General features: G+C 47.1%; 1 protein-coding gene across 2 annotated transcripts in view; it reads right to left on the reverse strand.

The window, feature by feature from the left end:
* Positions 1-14,188, reverse strand: part of PKNOX2 (PBX/knotted 1 homeobox 2) — a 328,938-nt gene extending 314,750 nt beyond the window's left edge. For both annotated transcript variants that reach the window (XM_066639289.1, XM_066639288.1), the window contains exon 1: positions 14,151-14,188. The gene's annotated coding sequence lies outside the window, so the exon portion shown is untranslated. The remainder of the gene's footprint in view (positions 1-14,150) is intronic.
* Positions 14,189-17,184: the final 2,996 nt, after the last annotated feature.

Below are 17,184 nucleotides of genomic sequence, written 5' to 3' on the forward strand. Positions count from 1 at the left end.
TCAGTTCCCTTCCTTCCTCCAACTACTCACCAAGCACTCCCTTCCATCAGGTGCTGCTTTTATCCCTTAATGACTTGGTTGCCTCTGGTGGCTGCAGCTGTACAGCAGACCCACTGCTAGTTAGAGCCCAGAGGTTAACCCCATGCTTGCCTGCCAGAGCAAGGGGCAACTGTTGACACCACATCCTATCTCCTTGTGCATTTCCATTACACAACACTAATTAGTCACATCTTGAGTGGCACACATCACTTCCAACATGGCCATCCACAAACCAAGGAAAACTTCCCTGCCATGTCTCTACATGCGTTCAGTTTCACCAAAAATACAGAAGTTGCAATAGATGACAACATCCAGCACAATTAGAAAGGTCACAACTCCGCATTTTTAAAGACTTGATTCCAAATATTTCTTTAAGGCTGTAATCCTATACACACTTTCCTGGGATTAAGCCACATTGAACACAATGAGATGGGCAGCACAATCGTAATCCCACCCCTTGTGCTGTGCTCTATTTCTTACTCTTATACTTGCAGAGAAAAGCTAGGTGCACACATGGAAGCTGAAGAAACCAGAAAGCCAAACAGAAGAAATCCAGGATTAATGTACAGTCCATGTTTTAGGCCAACCTTTCTGCTATTTTCCAGACCCTTCTCTCCTGATTTATGGCATGACTGGTTTTTGAATTTGAAACTGGTATGTCCTGTCCTGAAGTATGGGAGAGGTCGGCTATTATCCTGCCAGTTTCCCAGTAGATGAAAAGGGGGAGGGTCACCTTTGAGAGCTTACAAAGAAGTAGTAACAGATGTAGAGATAGAAATATCTTCTGTCTTTGTCCAGTCTCTGGAACAGTAGGTCCCAATCCTCACTCGTTAGTACCTTTTTAGAATCATGGAGCAGAAAGTTACACCCCAAAGAGCCTCACAGTGCAATCCTACAACATCTACTCAGAAGTAAGTCCCATTGTATTCCATGGCGCTTACTCCCAGGAAAGAATGGATAGGATCGAAGTCTTAAAGAAGGCATTTTGAATCATTACAGAAGGCATTTTGATACAAAAGATAGAGGTGCTACCCTTTTAATTATACTGAAAGTTGTCACCTACTTAAAGAAATCACTAGGACAGTACAAGCTCTAAATCGGCAGAATTGTCAATTGTTCTAATCAAATGGACAAAATGTTGTAGCCTAAATTCTGTTTCACAAAATTGTACTGTCTGCCGTGACAATTTTCTTAGATTTCGTTTCTTCTTAAGGTCAGTAATTTGCAGTGCTCCAGTTTGACTTCTTTTTTTAAAAGTTAAGATCAATTATTATAGTACTGTAGTTTTTTCTGAAAATGAATAGCTAACTTAAACGTTTTTTGTGTAAATGAAAGTGTATAACTTTCAAATCTTGATCAAGATCACCCAAACGTGTGATTCCTTCCTTGATTAAGGATCTTTTTTTGGGGGGGGGGGGTGTAGTTCTCTCCTGAGAACTAACTGAATTTTAAAAACAATTCCAGTTAGTTTAGTGATTAGTTTCTTTTTGTTTCTCCTTCCCAGAAACGATCTCAATGCAACTGCAAAAGCAAGCCTTGGATTTTAAAAGTGCACATGAAAACATGAATCCTGTGACATCTTAACAGATTTATTGTGGCACAAGTTTTTGCAGGCTACACTGCATTTCATCACATGTGTGTAAAAGAAAGTTTGCCTGAAAATATTCAAAACATCTTTTAGATGCATCTAAAAAGTGCTTTTGTCCTTTTTTAAAATAGCACATGATCAAAAAGGCCAGAAGGGAAACAGAATGAATGCAGTGTAGCCAACATGCTTTAGAATTTTCTTTGGGCTAACATTTGAACTAATTTTCTGTAGCAAAACTCCACTCCCACCCCCCAGCCATCAACAGCACCCCTCTAAAAGATTCTATTGTAAAATGCTTCTTCCATCATACTAGAGAAGGGCAAGGAGCCACCCTCATTATTTTTCCAAGTCACTTTTTAAAAGCCAAGGGGGAAACCCCACAGTTCCACCCCACTGATGAAACCGTAACTGATGTTCTCAACCCCTTGTCTGAGACAGCTGCCTTTCCCCCCACCGCATTCCAGCCAAAAATAATAACATAAGAGAGCAGTTTGAAGGAGAGTTAATCTAATCTTCATTGCTTCGGTTTTAAAATATCCTGCTTGGTTTAAGGTTTCTTGTTACACGGAGGGATGTGTGTGTTTAGTGAGACAGGTCTTAGCATAAAGGTTCTCCATAGAAGCTTCATGTAACCAGAAACCAATGCAAGTCAGTTCTGCTGAAGTCCCCCCACCCCAACACACACACACACATACACAGGAGAGAGTCTACACAAGGCCACACTTAGCAAGTTGCCTCTCCTCAAGCTAAACTTTAGCTCCGCAAGCTAAGCTAATCACATTAATGCCACTGCATTTTTATCATGCTTCCAGAAACCTGTGAAATGACTCTGTGTTTCAGCAATTCCTCAACCTTCCTAGCACAACTTTGTGTTCTGAAATGCTACTAGAGCAGTGCTTTTTAGTACCAGGACGCACTTTCAAAAACAACAATCTATTGCGACCCACTAGTCAAACAAAGGTGATATAGAGAAAAGATTTTATTAATAATAAAAAATTAATTAATTAATTAGGTTCTGTGCACCTGAGGCTGCTAGAGACCTCACATACAGTATGTGCGTGTGGACATTTGCTAGAGTATCTCTAGAAATGGACTTCCCCCAGAACTTTATTGTCATTCCAGGGTACCCAGAAGGCTGAACTGGAGAGCAAGATGTGCAGTTAGGGACTTCTAGGCCAGACAAAAGGTTGAAACTGGGTTCACATGTGAACTACAGCAGACCAATTACTAAAGAAAATCTGAAAATGTGACATTTTGATTTGGGGGTATGAAGATTACTTCATACTACAGGTGAACATTCCAGTTAACAATTACCTTCTGCAAACCAGGCAAGGGTGCTTACAAAGTTTTTCTTTGTTTGCTTTTTAATGTTTCCAAAACTTTTCACAACCCACCAAAAATTGGCTTGCAACCCACTGGTCCCAACCCACAGTTTGGGAAACACTGTACTAGAGAGATCTGTACACTTCTGTACATTGAAAAAATGAGCAACCATAGTTCCTTTCAAGTTGTCAAGCCAAGATTTCCTTGTTCTGTTGCTGTGTAACAGGCTGAAATTTTATTCTTTAGGTTTAAGGTGAAAGGACAGTGGTTCCCAAACTTTTTTGACTGGCAGCTCCCTTGACCTTCTGGATCACTGGTTGTAAAGCCCCAAATGGGGCTACAATCCCATACACTGTATGGGGCAGTGAGGTTTTTCCTCAAAAATTCCAGTTTCCCAGGGAGCTATGGCTCAAAGTTTGGGAAACCACTGGCTTAGGAGATATTTATCTGATGTAAAACCACATATGGAGAAGCTACAGAATATGATAGCCTTGTTACCAGAAATTCACAAAGGATAAGAAGGCCTTGAATGACTAGCACCATAATCCTATACATGTTTACTCAGAAGTAGGCCCCAATGGGTTCAGTGGTACTTATTCTCAGGGTCTCAGTATTTATTCAGTACAATATACTGAATAGTATTCCACCTATCCACCTTAAAAAGATTCCTCATGGCAGCTAACAGTCCACTCTATTTTTTCTTCCAGTAACATCAATCATTAACACACAAATCAACAAAAAATATTGAGGGGAAAAACAGCACAACATAAACCCTAAAGAGAGAACTGAACAGAGGAACACTGTCTGAAATGCTCTATCAAAACAGGTACATATTTACTACATGGTAGAAAAGTGAGCAATGGTGAAGCTATGAATGCAACTGCATCCTGTGCCCACTCACCCTACCTCAGACATTGGGGGGGGGGGCATGGAGAACACAAAAAGAGCCCTGCTGAATCAAGTCAAAGGCCCATCTAGTCCAGCACCCATAATGGCCAACCAGATGCTTCTAAGAAGCCCATAAGTAGGATAGGTAAGCAAATAAGCAAATAACCCCTCCCTGATTCACTCCTGCAACTGGTCTTCAGACACTGTCTCTGAACCTAGAGGCTTACATACAGCTTGCATACAGTCATCAGAACTAGAGGACATTGATAGACCTGCCCTTAGGGTTACCAATACCCCAGGATGGACCTGGAGTCTCCAGAAACCAGCACTACTGGCAAGGCACTACTGAATGAAATTCTGGAGATTGCAGGACAGGGGCTCTAGGAATTTCCAACAACATATCATGTTGGAGAAAATCATGACTCTCTAGCTTTAGTCTGGGTTGTTAACCCTACCTGTTCTCCAATGATTCCTCCAATTTCTTAGAGCCCTGCTAGGTCAGGCCAAAGGTCCACCTACTCCAGCTTCCTGTATTTCACAGTGGCCCATCAGGTGCTTCTGAAAGCATTCAAAACAACATGCTTCTGATGGCCTCATGGAGTGCTGGTCCTGTACCCAAACAAGAAAACGCTCTGAAGGGGGCCATACTATATAGCAGGGCTTTTCCACTTCCGCTTTAGCGGGGGAGGGGCGCGATCGCTCCGCTTTTACATTCGCTGCTGCAGGGAGCTCTAACAAAGGTTCGCACCGGGCTCCTTGCACCCCGGGGAGGCTGCAGGAGGCTTGGGTAAGTGCTCCCAAGGCCCTGCAGCCCCCTGAGCAGCGTGATCCTGGGGGTCGCACTGTTGCCTTCCACCCACCCACCCCCGCTGCCTCCCCCCTGCCCCCGCAAGAACTTTCAAACTCCTGGAGAGTTTGAAAACCACTGCTATATGGCCTCAATTAGGGTTACAGCCTGTCATGCACTGTTTTGTAACAACGTTCATTTCCATTGAGTTTGTCCAAATCAGCAGCTCATTCAAAGAACCCCAATAGGAGCCTTCCCAACAGCAACAGAAGTTGCACTGCGGCAGCCTCTAGCAAGCGGCATCCAAGAGATAAATAGGCCACCCCAATCGCAATGACAATTATAGGATTACCATCTTTTCTCTCCCCCCTGCAGTTCCCACCCCAGTGTGCTTGCTGCACAATAGGCAGCAATTTGATGCCTGGGAAGGTCGCACAAACTGAGAGTCAGCAAGGGACAGAGCTTCACCTGTTGAACCGCTACTTGCTGCAAATCAGTCAGAAAGCTTAAGGAGCCTGCCAAAAGGGGAAAAGATAACAATCTTTCCTTAGAACAAAGATATGTTTCACCTTTTCAGTAAACATCTTAAGTAAACATGTTAACATAAGCGCCCTGCTGGATCAGGCACAGGACGCATCTAGTCCAGCTTCCTGTATCTCACGGGTGGCCCACCAGATGCTTCAGGGAGCACACAAGACAATATCCTGCATCCTGTACTCCCTTGCACCTGGCATTCAGACACAGCCTATGTCTTAAACCAGAAGGTTGCACACACCCATCACTGCTTGTAACCTGTGGTAGACTTCTAGAAATCCGTCCAATCCCCTTTTCAAGGGCAGGAGGTCTGGTCTAGAGGGTAGAGCCTCCATTTGCCTGAAGATAACATCCGAAGGTCGCCAGTTCGAGGCCACCTTGAAGCAGCTGACAAGCTGAAGCCGAGCTATTCCATCTGCTCTGAGCATGTGAAACCAGATCAGGAAGAAACATCTGAATGTTGTGGTTCTTGTAAAATAGAACCTTCTTTCAATTGTAAAAATCCCTATGGGGATTTAAATAAGCCTGCCTATGTAAACCGCCTTGAATAATATAATATAATATAATAGAATATAATATAAAAGGCATAGACCAGTCGCCATCCTGTGGCAAGGATGCTCAGGATCACAACCAAAATGAGACCACAAGACACCATGGCTGCTGCTCCCCAATGTGGGTGGGTCTCCCTTAGGCATAAGATCCTAGGCATTTTCATTCAAATGCTTCCCTCCCTTCCCTCCAATCCCTTCTTTTAAAAAATTCCCCTTTTCCTTGAAGCACAAGCCTTAAAACCACTGCCCTTTTGTAACTAAGCTTAAGAACATGTGACTGGAGCAATTGCTTCTCCTTCCCTTGTTTGCTCAGCCTCAGTTTCCCTCCCATTCCTCTGTTGCATCCCTTGATGATAAGCCCTGTGGGGTATGAATGAATCTTTTTGCTCTTTGCCCAGCACCACACATATTGATGGTGCAATAAATGGGAAAGCACTCTGAAAGCAGTGTCTTTCTCTCTGACTGTGGAATAAATCACATAAGGGCTTCAAAATGTTGAAAGACAACTTTTTTTTTAAAGAAGCAAAAGTATGAAAACCTATCTAGCAAAGTGCTTTTCACCTCCCTCTAGTGGCTATTTCCTAGAGGCTGTCTAGGTATACAGCATTAAAGGCTTATTACACGAATGGGTTACCCCTTTTTTCCCATAGGCCTGCTGCTCCCCTTGCAGTTCCAGGCTTTTCCATTTTTCTGTGTGCACATGGGCACATTGTGATGATATTTAGAATAGAGTTGTTGTTGCATACTTGGCTTTGACGACTTTTTGTTGAAAAGCACAGCAGTATACTACTAATAAAACATCAGCAGTTTACTGTAGCTGAGTATTTCTCAAATGGTGGGTTAGGACCCACTAGGTGAACCAATTTCAGGTGGGTCCCTATTCATTTCAAGTTGTATTTTATTTTCCATATATTAGACTTGATGCTACCATGGTATGTGACTGCATTTGGGGAAATGTTACAGAACTTTTAAGGCTACTGTGTATATGCTTTTAACAATACCAATCAATGGAGCTTTCTCCTAGATAAGTACGGAGAGAATTGCAGCCTTTGAATATTTTTTTTTTTTAAAACAGATCAACAACTGCTTAGGAAGACTCTTTATTTTAAATAAATTTTATACTTATTGTAAACTTTTAATTTAGTTACCTAATTTGATTTTGTTGTATGGGGGTGTTAAAAGTTTTCCTGCTTGATAGGAAAATTCCTTTCCCTTCCAACCATGACATCACTACAGTTAATGACATCACTTCTGGTGGGTCCCAAGAGGTTATCATTCTAAAAAGTGGGTCCTTTTGCTAAAATGTTTGAGAACCACTGCTGTAGTGTCTGTACCCCCCCCCCCCACACACACAGCTCAGCATTACCTCACATCTCAGTATCCACAACTGTAGAATAATGCAGTTCATGAAGCCTTAACTTTCCGCTCCAAGAAGCGGGGAGAGTTGAAGTCAGGGTACAGCACATGCACTTCTGCTACACCTTCCAAAAGAAGAGTGGGGCCACAGGGTAGTGGACAAGCACAAAGTAGGAGCAAACAGACAGAAAGGGAGCAAGGTCAATCTTCTGCATTGCCAGTGAAATGGGTGAGATAGCAGGATACCCAAGACCTTGTAAAGCCACTGCCAGTCAGAGGAGACCATGTTGAACTGGCTGGAGCCATGGTCTGATTCAGAATACAGCAGCTTCATATTTTATCTTGGGTAGAGTGGGGTTTGCACACATTTTTGGCAGGGAACGGGATGGAGGGGGGAGGGCAATGCAAGCAGAGAGGATACTGAAACAGATTTCAACATGCCATATCAAGTGGGTAAGAGCCACTTCCCTGCTGTTGGTGCATGTGTACAGAAAACAGAAAGTCTTCAATCAGGTTTAAAAAAAAAAATCAACTGATGCCCATGAAGGAAGGTAGATTGGCAATTGTATTTAACCTTCACGCAGTTTTGTGTTCCACCTGTGAACTGACACATTCTATCCAGAGTTCATTTTTTCGTGAACCCACCATTTTTTCCTCTACATTTGTACATATTTGGGTGGTCCCACCCACCCCCATTTTAACCTCTCCTCCACACCCCTGTGAAGAAGCCTCCTCCCCTTTGATAGCTGTAGTGCCTTTGTCTCATTCTTCTGCAGAAAAATTGGCAGGAAGTCTGCCATTGAGCTATAGCAGAATGTCCCAGGTTCAATTCATGGCAACTGGGGCTGGGAAAGAAACCCTGGAGCACTGCTGCCAGTGGCTATAGGTTGACCGAAGGTTTGATTCTGTATACAACTGCTTCATATATTACATGATGGGGAGGTATCTGCAGCACAAGGACCATTTCACTCCAGCCCCACTCTTGGTCTCTTAAATTGAAAAGGATTAAGGAAAACCCTGGTCAGTTTCATAGATCCATGGTGCAGCTAATTTCAATAATATGTTGGACAGATTCACAAAGCTGACAGTGTCAGTTTCACAGGAGGGGGTTGTGTGTGCAGGAAAATGGTAGTGTGGTGGACAGGTAGCAGTATTGCAGCCAGGAAAAACTGGATCTGCTCATTCAGTCCAGCTGTCTTACATTTCTTTTATCAAGGCACTGTTGCCACTCACTAGTTAAAGGAAATGTTAGTCAATCATACTTTGATACTTATATTAAGGGTGCAACCCTAATCCCTTATGTCAGTGCTTTCCGGCACTGACATAAGGGCAATGCAGCTCTGTAGTAAGAAAACAAACATTTCCTTACTTTGAGGAGGCCTCTGAGAGTGACACCCAACTGCAGGATGCAACACACATCCCATTGGCACCGCTATGCCAGTGCTGGAAAGCACTGATATAAGGGTTTAGGATTGCACCAATCTGCAATTACTCATACTTGATCAACACAATTGTTCTGATGGAAAACTCTTTTATATGTATGCATTGCAGCCAACACCACTGTAGAGGCATTCCCCTGTTCTGTCACACAGTTGGGAATGCCTCTTCTAAGGATGCTTTCCATGTGCAGTTTTTAATCCCCACTTTTGTTAAAAGTAAATCACATTGGCCAATGAATTGAGGACATCTTTTTAATTTGACCAAAATGTTATCAATTAATCTCACCAATTCACTAAAGGGGGGGCAGCTGTATTGCTGAAATATTGGTTTTACAACCCCCCAAGACTAACATTGCAAGTTTGCTACTCGCCATTTTACAGTGGGAATGTATCACTGTGTCAGTATGTCTGGGATATGAAGGGGGGATTCAGAAAGAGTGCAATTTTCCACATGTTGCTCAAGGGGGGGGGGCAGCAACATTGGAAAGCATGGTCTGAAAACTCTGCATGTTAAATACAGCAGGGGGGACGGACGTCCCACATGATAATTGAAGAGACTGAGGCCACAATACTACACACTTGCCAGGGAGTATTTTTGAATATACATGCACAGAATTGGTCTGTGAAAAAGAGTATTTTTGAATACACATGCACAGAATTGGTCTGTGAAAAAGTGTGTGCAATAATACATGCCCTACTTATGACATGCAAATGTGAAACACAGAAATCCAACAGCTTCTTCTGGGGGGGGGAAAAAACAGGTTCAGGAGACACTGAAGATTTATTTAAAAATATTTATATACCATTTTTCAATAAAAAGTTGGCAAAACGCTTAATGCACACACTTATGCCACAATCCTAACCCACTTTCCAGCACTGACATAAGGGCAATGGAACTCCGAGGTAAGGGAACAAACATTGCCTTGCCTTGAGGAGGCCTCCATCACTGCCCCCCAACTGCAGGATGCAGCACATGCCCTTCTGGCACAGCTATGCCAGTGCTGGAAAGTGGGTTAGGACTGCATCCTTAATGTAACAAGTGCAATATTGATAAGCTCCTCACAGACAGGGACTTCATGGAGAGGGTGTTTTGTCGAGCTGATGAAAATCATCTACACTGATGGGAGTGGATCTACTGAACACTGCATACATTCTGATCAAAGGTAGGAATGCCATCACGTGTACTCTAGCAGTCTTTGAAATGTAAATCTATCACAGCCTGTGTATTTCAGCTTGAAATTTCTTAAAAACCAATGCAACAAAAGCAGGCACCGGGAGGATATGGTGTGCAGTGGTTTGAGTGCTGGATTGAGCAGCTCTGGATTCAAATCCTCCATTCGGCCATGAAAATGCATGGGTCAGTCACTCCCTCCAAACATGAGCTGTTGCAAGGAAGAAGGTTGCACATGATATTTGTTGCCTTAAGGCAGAACCAAGTGGTGCTCTCCTGCCTTCTTTCAAATCTCCCCCCTTCCTTTCAGGAGAAGAAAAACTGTGGGGTTGCATTTCATCTTCCTTTATTATAGACTATCTTTGGGGGGGGGTATATTGGAGGGGCTGCCAGGCTACTACCGAGAACTGGTCACAGTCTACCACCAGCAGCAGGCCACATCACCCTGCTTCATGATAAGGCTGGCCCTGGAAAGGATAAAAAGGTGGAGGAGACCCATGTACTGTATGCTGCTCTAAGCTCTTGGGAGGGCAGATAAAGTTCTAAGCTCTTGGAAGGGCAGATAAAGTTCCAAAACTTAGTCAATGAAACACCAAGCTTTTGGAATAATTTTGAAACAGACTCCAATAAGGAAACAGGGAAAGAAAGGCGAAAAGAGTTAAAAGTTATCGTGTATACTGTACATGTAATACCAGCACATTTTGGGGCCTCCCGTCCAAAAATAAAAACAAAAAAACTTTGAGTGTAAAGAAAACTCCTTTTCATATTAAGCCACAAAGATGAGGCAGCCTGCTGGATTTTAACACAGCATTTTTGCACTGTTAGTTTACGTCCTGGCATTTGTCCACCTGCCCGCCAGTCGGCTTCTCAAGTCAATTTCAAATTCGTCAAGCCGGCTCAGGGGCTGCCAAGTGTAGCCCTCCTGGCTGCTCCACATTTTTTGAGATGGGAAAAATGTCATGGCCCTCTTCCAGCGAAGGCAACAGCGGGTGGGAGGGAAGAGAGAAAAAGGAGATATACGGCCGGCCGGCCAGCCGCAGCAGCACGCTCTGGTTTTTATTACTACCCAAGTTGCCGAACCCTCCTCCGCTCGGTAGCCCCACTCAGAACGACAGCAAGCAAACCCTCCTTCCATTTCATCGCCAGCTTACTGCAAATGTGTTTGCACAATTTATGGCTACTGAACTTGCAAAGGCAATGGGCAGGGAGTTAATCAAAGGCAGCTTTTGGATCCTTTGGAAGGGTAACCACCGTTTAAATGGTTATGACATGCGGTGGAAAACCACAGGCGAACAGAGAAACAAGCCGACAGCAGGCAGCCAGCCCAAAGGAAGCCTCACTGCCACCTAGTCCTTTTTCGACTGATAAAAACCAGGGAGAGAGATTGCCATGAAGAAGACGGAAGATTGTGGCCAAGTGGGAAGGTGGGCTTGGCCAGGACAAGCTTCAGAAGTTTGCAAGATGGTGAGGTTGCTGGCGTACCAGGGAGATGATTTTATAATTTATGCCTGCCCTTAGTGGATGTGCCAGACCTGCCTCTTTCATTGTCTGGGAGAGGAGCAGTCGGAGACATAGCAATGCCAACACCAAACAGGGTGAGCAACCAGGGCACAAAATTATGTAGGGGGGAGAGGAGAGGAGGCAAGAGTTCACTTAATGAAATCTGGAATCTTATTCCTAGACTCCACCCCCCCAGTTTTGCCAGTGACCAGATTCCCTCCTCTGGCTCTCCAGTCATTTCTAGCTTCACAGTTGGATCTTGCACCATGTTGACTCAGAAGTTCAGCCCCACTTTGAGGCAAGCCTGTTTAGAAGGGGGGGGGGGGCTCTCAAACTTTGAAAAGGGAAAGCAGCCACATCAGTGTCCTGATCTGTTTAATTATACTTGACTTGCATGGGGGGGGGGAGAAGAGGGGGAAAAATACAAGTTCTCTACAATTTCTTGCTTTGGCCTTTTAAAAAAATTCAAATATATTTAAAAGGTGCGTAGTCCTCCCTCCTCTATCATTGGCTTTTAATAGAAAGTGCAGACTAGCTGGTGAGCCCCCAACACAAATTTTAATAAAGCTTTCAAAGGAAGCTAAAAAATTAATAGCCCAGGGTAGGAAGGCAGGATTGACATCATGGGGGTAGAGTCTATAACCTCCCCCCCCCCATGATTTCACCCTGCTTCAGGCACCCACCCGGACACGTCAGGTGCGGATTGGGCCCCAAGAAACTCCGTGCCCAAGGCAGCCACTCTTTACGTACCCTTACTCGAGAGTAAGTCTAACCGAACTCTGTGGGACTTTCCTCTGAGCAAAGATGGCTCAAAGTTTTGGGGGCGCAACGCCGCCTTGGCTTGGGAGCCCCAGATCTCTCTTCCCAAGCGCGCTGGCCACGCAGGTGCGAAGTCACACCGAGTGCCCAAGCCTATCCACACTTACCTAGGAGTAAGCCCCATTGACTATAGTGAGAATTACTTCTGAGTAGGCAGGCATAGGATTGGGCTCTCAACTTGCCAGGAGGAGTGGAGAGGATCGCAGCCTGCCTGCCCCCAGACTCTCTCGTGCCTTTCTGGCCAGGTACAGGTAAGAGAACCAGGAGCAAGGAGCGATGGAAACTCCCTCTCCCCGGGCTTCTGGGGGCCAACGCGGCCAAGGACAGCCAGCTTGGGCACCCGCTAGCCAAGCTGGCTCCGATCCGACGGGCATGGCCGCGCAATGGGGCGAAGGGGGTGCGGAGAGAGGCCGGCTTCCTTCCACCCCCTCGGCGGGGACCAGCAACGCGCGTCCCTTTGTCTCCTGGGCAGCAGGAGAAGCACCGCGCGGCTCTGGCTAGGGAAGGAGGAACCCAGCCCTGCCTGCCTGCCAGCGATCCTCGGCTTGCCCGGACCCCCTTCCTCACTATGGGGCGCCCCTCCAAGCAACAGCAGCAGAGGTGTCTCTCCACACCTGATACCCCCTTGACCTGCCGGAGATGGAGAGCCCAGGGGGACCCACAGCCCAATCCGACGCCTGTCTACTTGGAAGCAAGTCCCATTATAGCCAAAGGAGCCTATCCCCCCCCCCAAAAAAAAGTGTGGCTAGGATGGCAGCCTTACTTCCGAGTAGACTGGCGTCGGATTGGGCTGTATGGCTGCCATCCTAGCCACACTTTAATGGGAGTAGGCGCCACTGACTACAATGGGACTTACTTCCGAGTAGACCGGCGTCGGATTGGGCTGTTAAAGTCCCATTATAGTCACTGGGGCTTACTCCCAAGAAAGAGTGGCTACGAAGGCAGCCTGAGAGCCCAATCCTACGCCTGTCCACTCGGAACTAAGTCCCATTATAGTCAATGGAGCTTATTCCCGGGAAAGAGTGGCTAGCATCGCAGCCCGAGAGCCCGATCCTCTGCATGTCTACTCAGAACTAAGTCCCCTTGTAGCCAATGGAGCTTACTCCCAGGAAAGTGTGGCTAGGATCACAGACCCCCCCCCCCCGCCTTCCCCGAGCAGGCCGCGGTCAAGAAGCAGCCCGACCGGCGGGCAGGGCACAGGGGCACCGTCTCGCTTCCCCCGCAGCAGCCCAGCTGGATGAGCGCCGCCCGGCCGGCATCCACCCGCTCCGGGCTCCAGCAGCCCCTGCCAGCCAGCCCGCCCCCGGCTAGGCCTCTGTTCGGCCAGCCAGCAGCAGCAGCTTCCCTACCGCGCGCCCTCCTAGCGCCCGGCTCCGCCTGCACCCGCGGAGGTGGCTGGAGCGCGCGCCTCTCCAAGCAGCCGGAGCCGCGAGTGCTGCCCAGCCGCTTCGCCTCTCTCCGGCTCTCGCCCGACCACGGCGAGACCCCCCGGGCCAATCAGCGCCCTGCAGCTGCCCAAACCCGCCCCCCCATACACCGCGCGCGCCAGCCAGCCAGCCAGCCAGCCAGGGGTCTCCTGCCACCTGGGAAGGAGAGTCTCCCCAAGCGCCTCCGTGCAAGCCCCCTCCAGCCGCCCCCACCCCTTCCCCTCAACTTTGCTGCCCCCCCGTTTCCGCTCCCCACCTGGGGCCCCGGCACGTCTCCTCAGGAGTCAGCCTCTTCCAGCCCGTGGGGGGCTGGCTGGCGCCCAGCGCAGGGCGGGGATGGAGAGGGGGCAGCATCGCCAGCACCTGCGGAGCGCGCGCGCGCAAGCCCTGCCCGGCGCCCCTTGTCAAGCCGCCCCAAGCCCGCTCCTGGGCTCCCCGCCGAAGGCGACAGACCCCTTTGTGTGGGGGTCAGCGCCCCCTCCCCCCAAGCAGCGCCGCGCGCCCCGACGCGTCCTCTCCAAGCGCAGCGCAAAGTCCGTGTCAGGAGCGCACGGCGGGCGGGCGAAAGGGGTGGCGCCCCCCAGCCCCGCATGCAGTCTCTCTCCCCCCCCCCCGCTCGCCTCCGGTGCCTGCCCGGCAGCAGCTGCCGCTGCGAGCGCACAGCCCGCTCTGCCCGCCCCTGCAAGTCTGCGACGCGCCGCGGCTCGGCTCCCTGAATGACAGCTTACCTGCATGCCAATCTTCATCAGACTGACACCGGCCTGACAGCGCAGCCTATACTCACCGCCCGGCCCGGCCGGCGTCAGCCCGCCCCGCCCTCCGCAGGCACACCCCTCTGCCGCCCGGCCCGCCCCCGAGCAGGCTGTGCCCGCCAATGCGCGCGCCCCGCCGCCCGCGCGCCAGGCCTGTCTCCCCCTGGCGGACGCCGCCTGCCTTCCTTCCAGACCCAGACTTGCACAGCACACGCCAGCCGGCCCAGAGCCTTACTGCGCGCCAACCCAAAACAGACCCAGCTGGACAGGCAGAGCATTTCCAGGCACATGCCTGAACACTCATGCGCACAGACAGCCAAGAGCCTCACTGTGGTCCCACCCCAAATACACCCAGTTGGAAACACTAAGCAGCTCAATGTATATACTTTTAGCCCCACTGCCGGCACGCCAGGCCTGTCTCCCGCTGGCGGACGGTTGGCTAGGGCCACCCTGCCCTCCTTCCATGCGTAGACGTGCGCATGCACACACCATTCACCCAAGAACCTTAGGGCCCAATCCTATCCAAGTTTCCAACCCCAGTGCAGGTGCAATGCATCCCCAACGTAAGGAAACAAATGTTCCCATACCTTAAGGAGGCCCCTGGGACTGCCTCCCCACCACAGGACACAGCGCATGCCCCATTGGCATGGCTGCACTGGCACTGGAAAATTGAATAGGATTGGGCCCTTACTGTGCACCAACCCAAAACACACCAAGTTGGACATGCAAGCATTTCAATGCACATGCCTGAACACTCATGCCCACTTATATCCAAGAGCCTTATTGTGGTCCAACCCCAAATACACCCAGTTGGAAACACTAAGTAGTTAAATGTAAATACTTGTATACACACACTTCCTGTGTGTATACATATCCAAGAGCCTTAAGGGCCAATCCTATCCAGCTCTTCAGTACTGATGCAGCTGCAACACAGCTCCAAGATAAGAGAACCAATGCTCCCTTACCTTGAGGAGGCCTCTGCCCTCCCTCAGCAGGATGCAGCACATGCCCTGTTGGCACAACTGCATTAGTGCTGGAAGGCTGGATAGGATTGGGCCCTGATTGTGCACCAACCCAAAACACACCAAGTTGGAAACTCAAAACATAATCACTGTCTTCCAATATACCCAGAGTGACCGGATGTCATCACCAACAAAACGGTCACCAAAATGTAGGGGCTGCTCATGGGAAAAGAGGACATTTAAGTTATTTATTATTATTATTATTATTATTATTATTAATAACAGTATTTATATACCGCTTTTCAACTAAAAGTTCACAAAGCGGTTTACAAAGAAAAATCAAATAACTAAATGGAGTTATTTTTCAGTACACAAGACTAAAAAGAGGATGTGTCCTGAAAAAAGATGTCTGGTCACCCTGAATATACCTTTATGTTATTTAGACATAAAACCAGAAAAACACCACCATCTTGGAGCAATGGTTCTCAAACACTGACAATATATTGGGACTCACTAGAAGTGATGTCATTAACCTGGAAGTGATGTCATGGCCAGAAATGACATTTTCACACAGGAACATTTTTAACACCCCCCAAAGGGCACAATCCTAATCCTTTATGTCAGTGCTTTCCAGCACCGACATAAGGGCAATGCAGCTCTGAGGTAAGGGAACAAACATTCCCTTACTTTGAGGAGGCCTCCGTGAATGCCACCCAACTGCAGAATGTAGCACACATTGGTACCGCTATGCCAGTGCTGGAAAGCACTGACATAAGGGTTTAGGATTGTGCCCAAAATCAAATTAAGTAAATAAATTAAAAGTTTTACAATGAGGATAAGTTAAAAAATTTACTTAAACTAAAGAAGAACCCTCCTATCCCTCCCAAGTAATTGTGGATCAGTTTAAAAAAATTCCCCAAAACATCTCAAAGACTGCAATCCTATCCCGATTCAAAGTACAGATCTGTTATATTTCTCCAAATGCAGCCGCATACCATGGTCACATCGAGTCTAATAGATTAAAAATAAAATACACATTGAAATGAATGAGAACCCACCTGCAATAGGCTTGCAACCCATCTAGTGGGTCCCATCCCACAGTTTGAGAACCACTACTAGAGTCATATGCATAAACCTATCAAATGTTTATGCCTAATAAAGGTTTTGTTGACTGTACTAGAGTCATGAAGGGTATAGAAACCATATATTTATAAATCTAGCTAGTTTACTTTGGCAAGAGATGATACAGCCATGCAACAAGAGAAACTGCACCACTGAAACTTCTCCCTGCAAGGATGCTGTCACAGGATAGAGCAATAGAGGAGCTGGGTGTAAGTAAGGTGTGATTCTCACTCAGCTGCAAGGTACAAATTTAGGACTACATAGCCTTCAGCTGGTTGGTTAATCAACTACAGCTGCAAGCTTATAACACTTCCCTGGGAGTCAACCCCACTGAATTTGATGAGGCTTATTTCTGGGTAGACCTGCCTAGGATTTCTTTGCAAGAGCACAAATCGGTGGGTTGCAATTTGCAAGGCCCATGCCCTTAAATAAATGACCTTAAATAAAGGACACGGACTTATTCAAAAGCATTTATTTAAGGGCAGGAGCCCTGCAAATTGCAAACCTGCCAAATTGTGCTGTTTGGGTTTTTCTTGCAGTAGGGAAAGGAAAAAAAGGAAAGAAAATAGTCAATCACTGGAGGCTTTTGTTCATTACATTGTCAATTATTTTATACCCCCTTCAGTATTGCCTATAAAAAGGCAGCAAGATTGAGATTTTGCCATATGCAAATTTATTTAAATTTAATTCATCCTTCTGTCAAAAGGCAGACAATTAATCAATTAGGATTCTTTAAACAGTTGACAGCTCGACGAAAATCCTTCATGTTGTTATTAAAATTGTCTGCATCTAGAAATAGGACAGAAGAAGCAAGGGGAGGAGGCAGAAGAGAGCACAACATTTCTTTGGTTTTGCCCTTTCTGGTAAGGAATTTACTTCCACAAACCCTTTCCCAGGATTGGGGGGGGGGGGGGGAGGTTAGTAAA

Source organism: Tiliqua scincoides, chromosome 11 (genome assembly GCF_035046505.1).
Source record: "Tiliqua scincoides isolate rTilSci1 chromosome 11, rTilSci1.hap2, whole genome shotgun sequence".
Taxonomy (NCBI): domain Eukaryota; kingdom Metazoa; phylum Chordata; class Lepidosauria; order Squamata; family Scincidae; genus Tiliqua; species Tiliqua scincoides.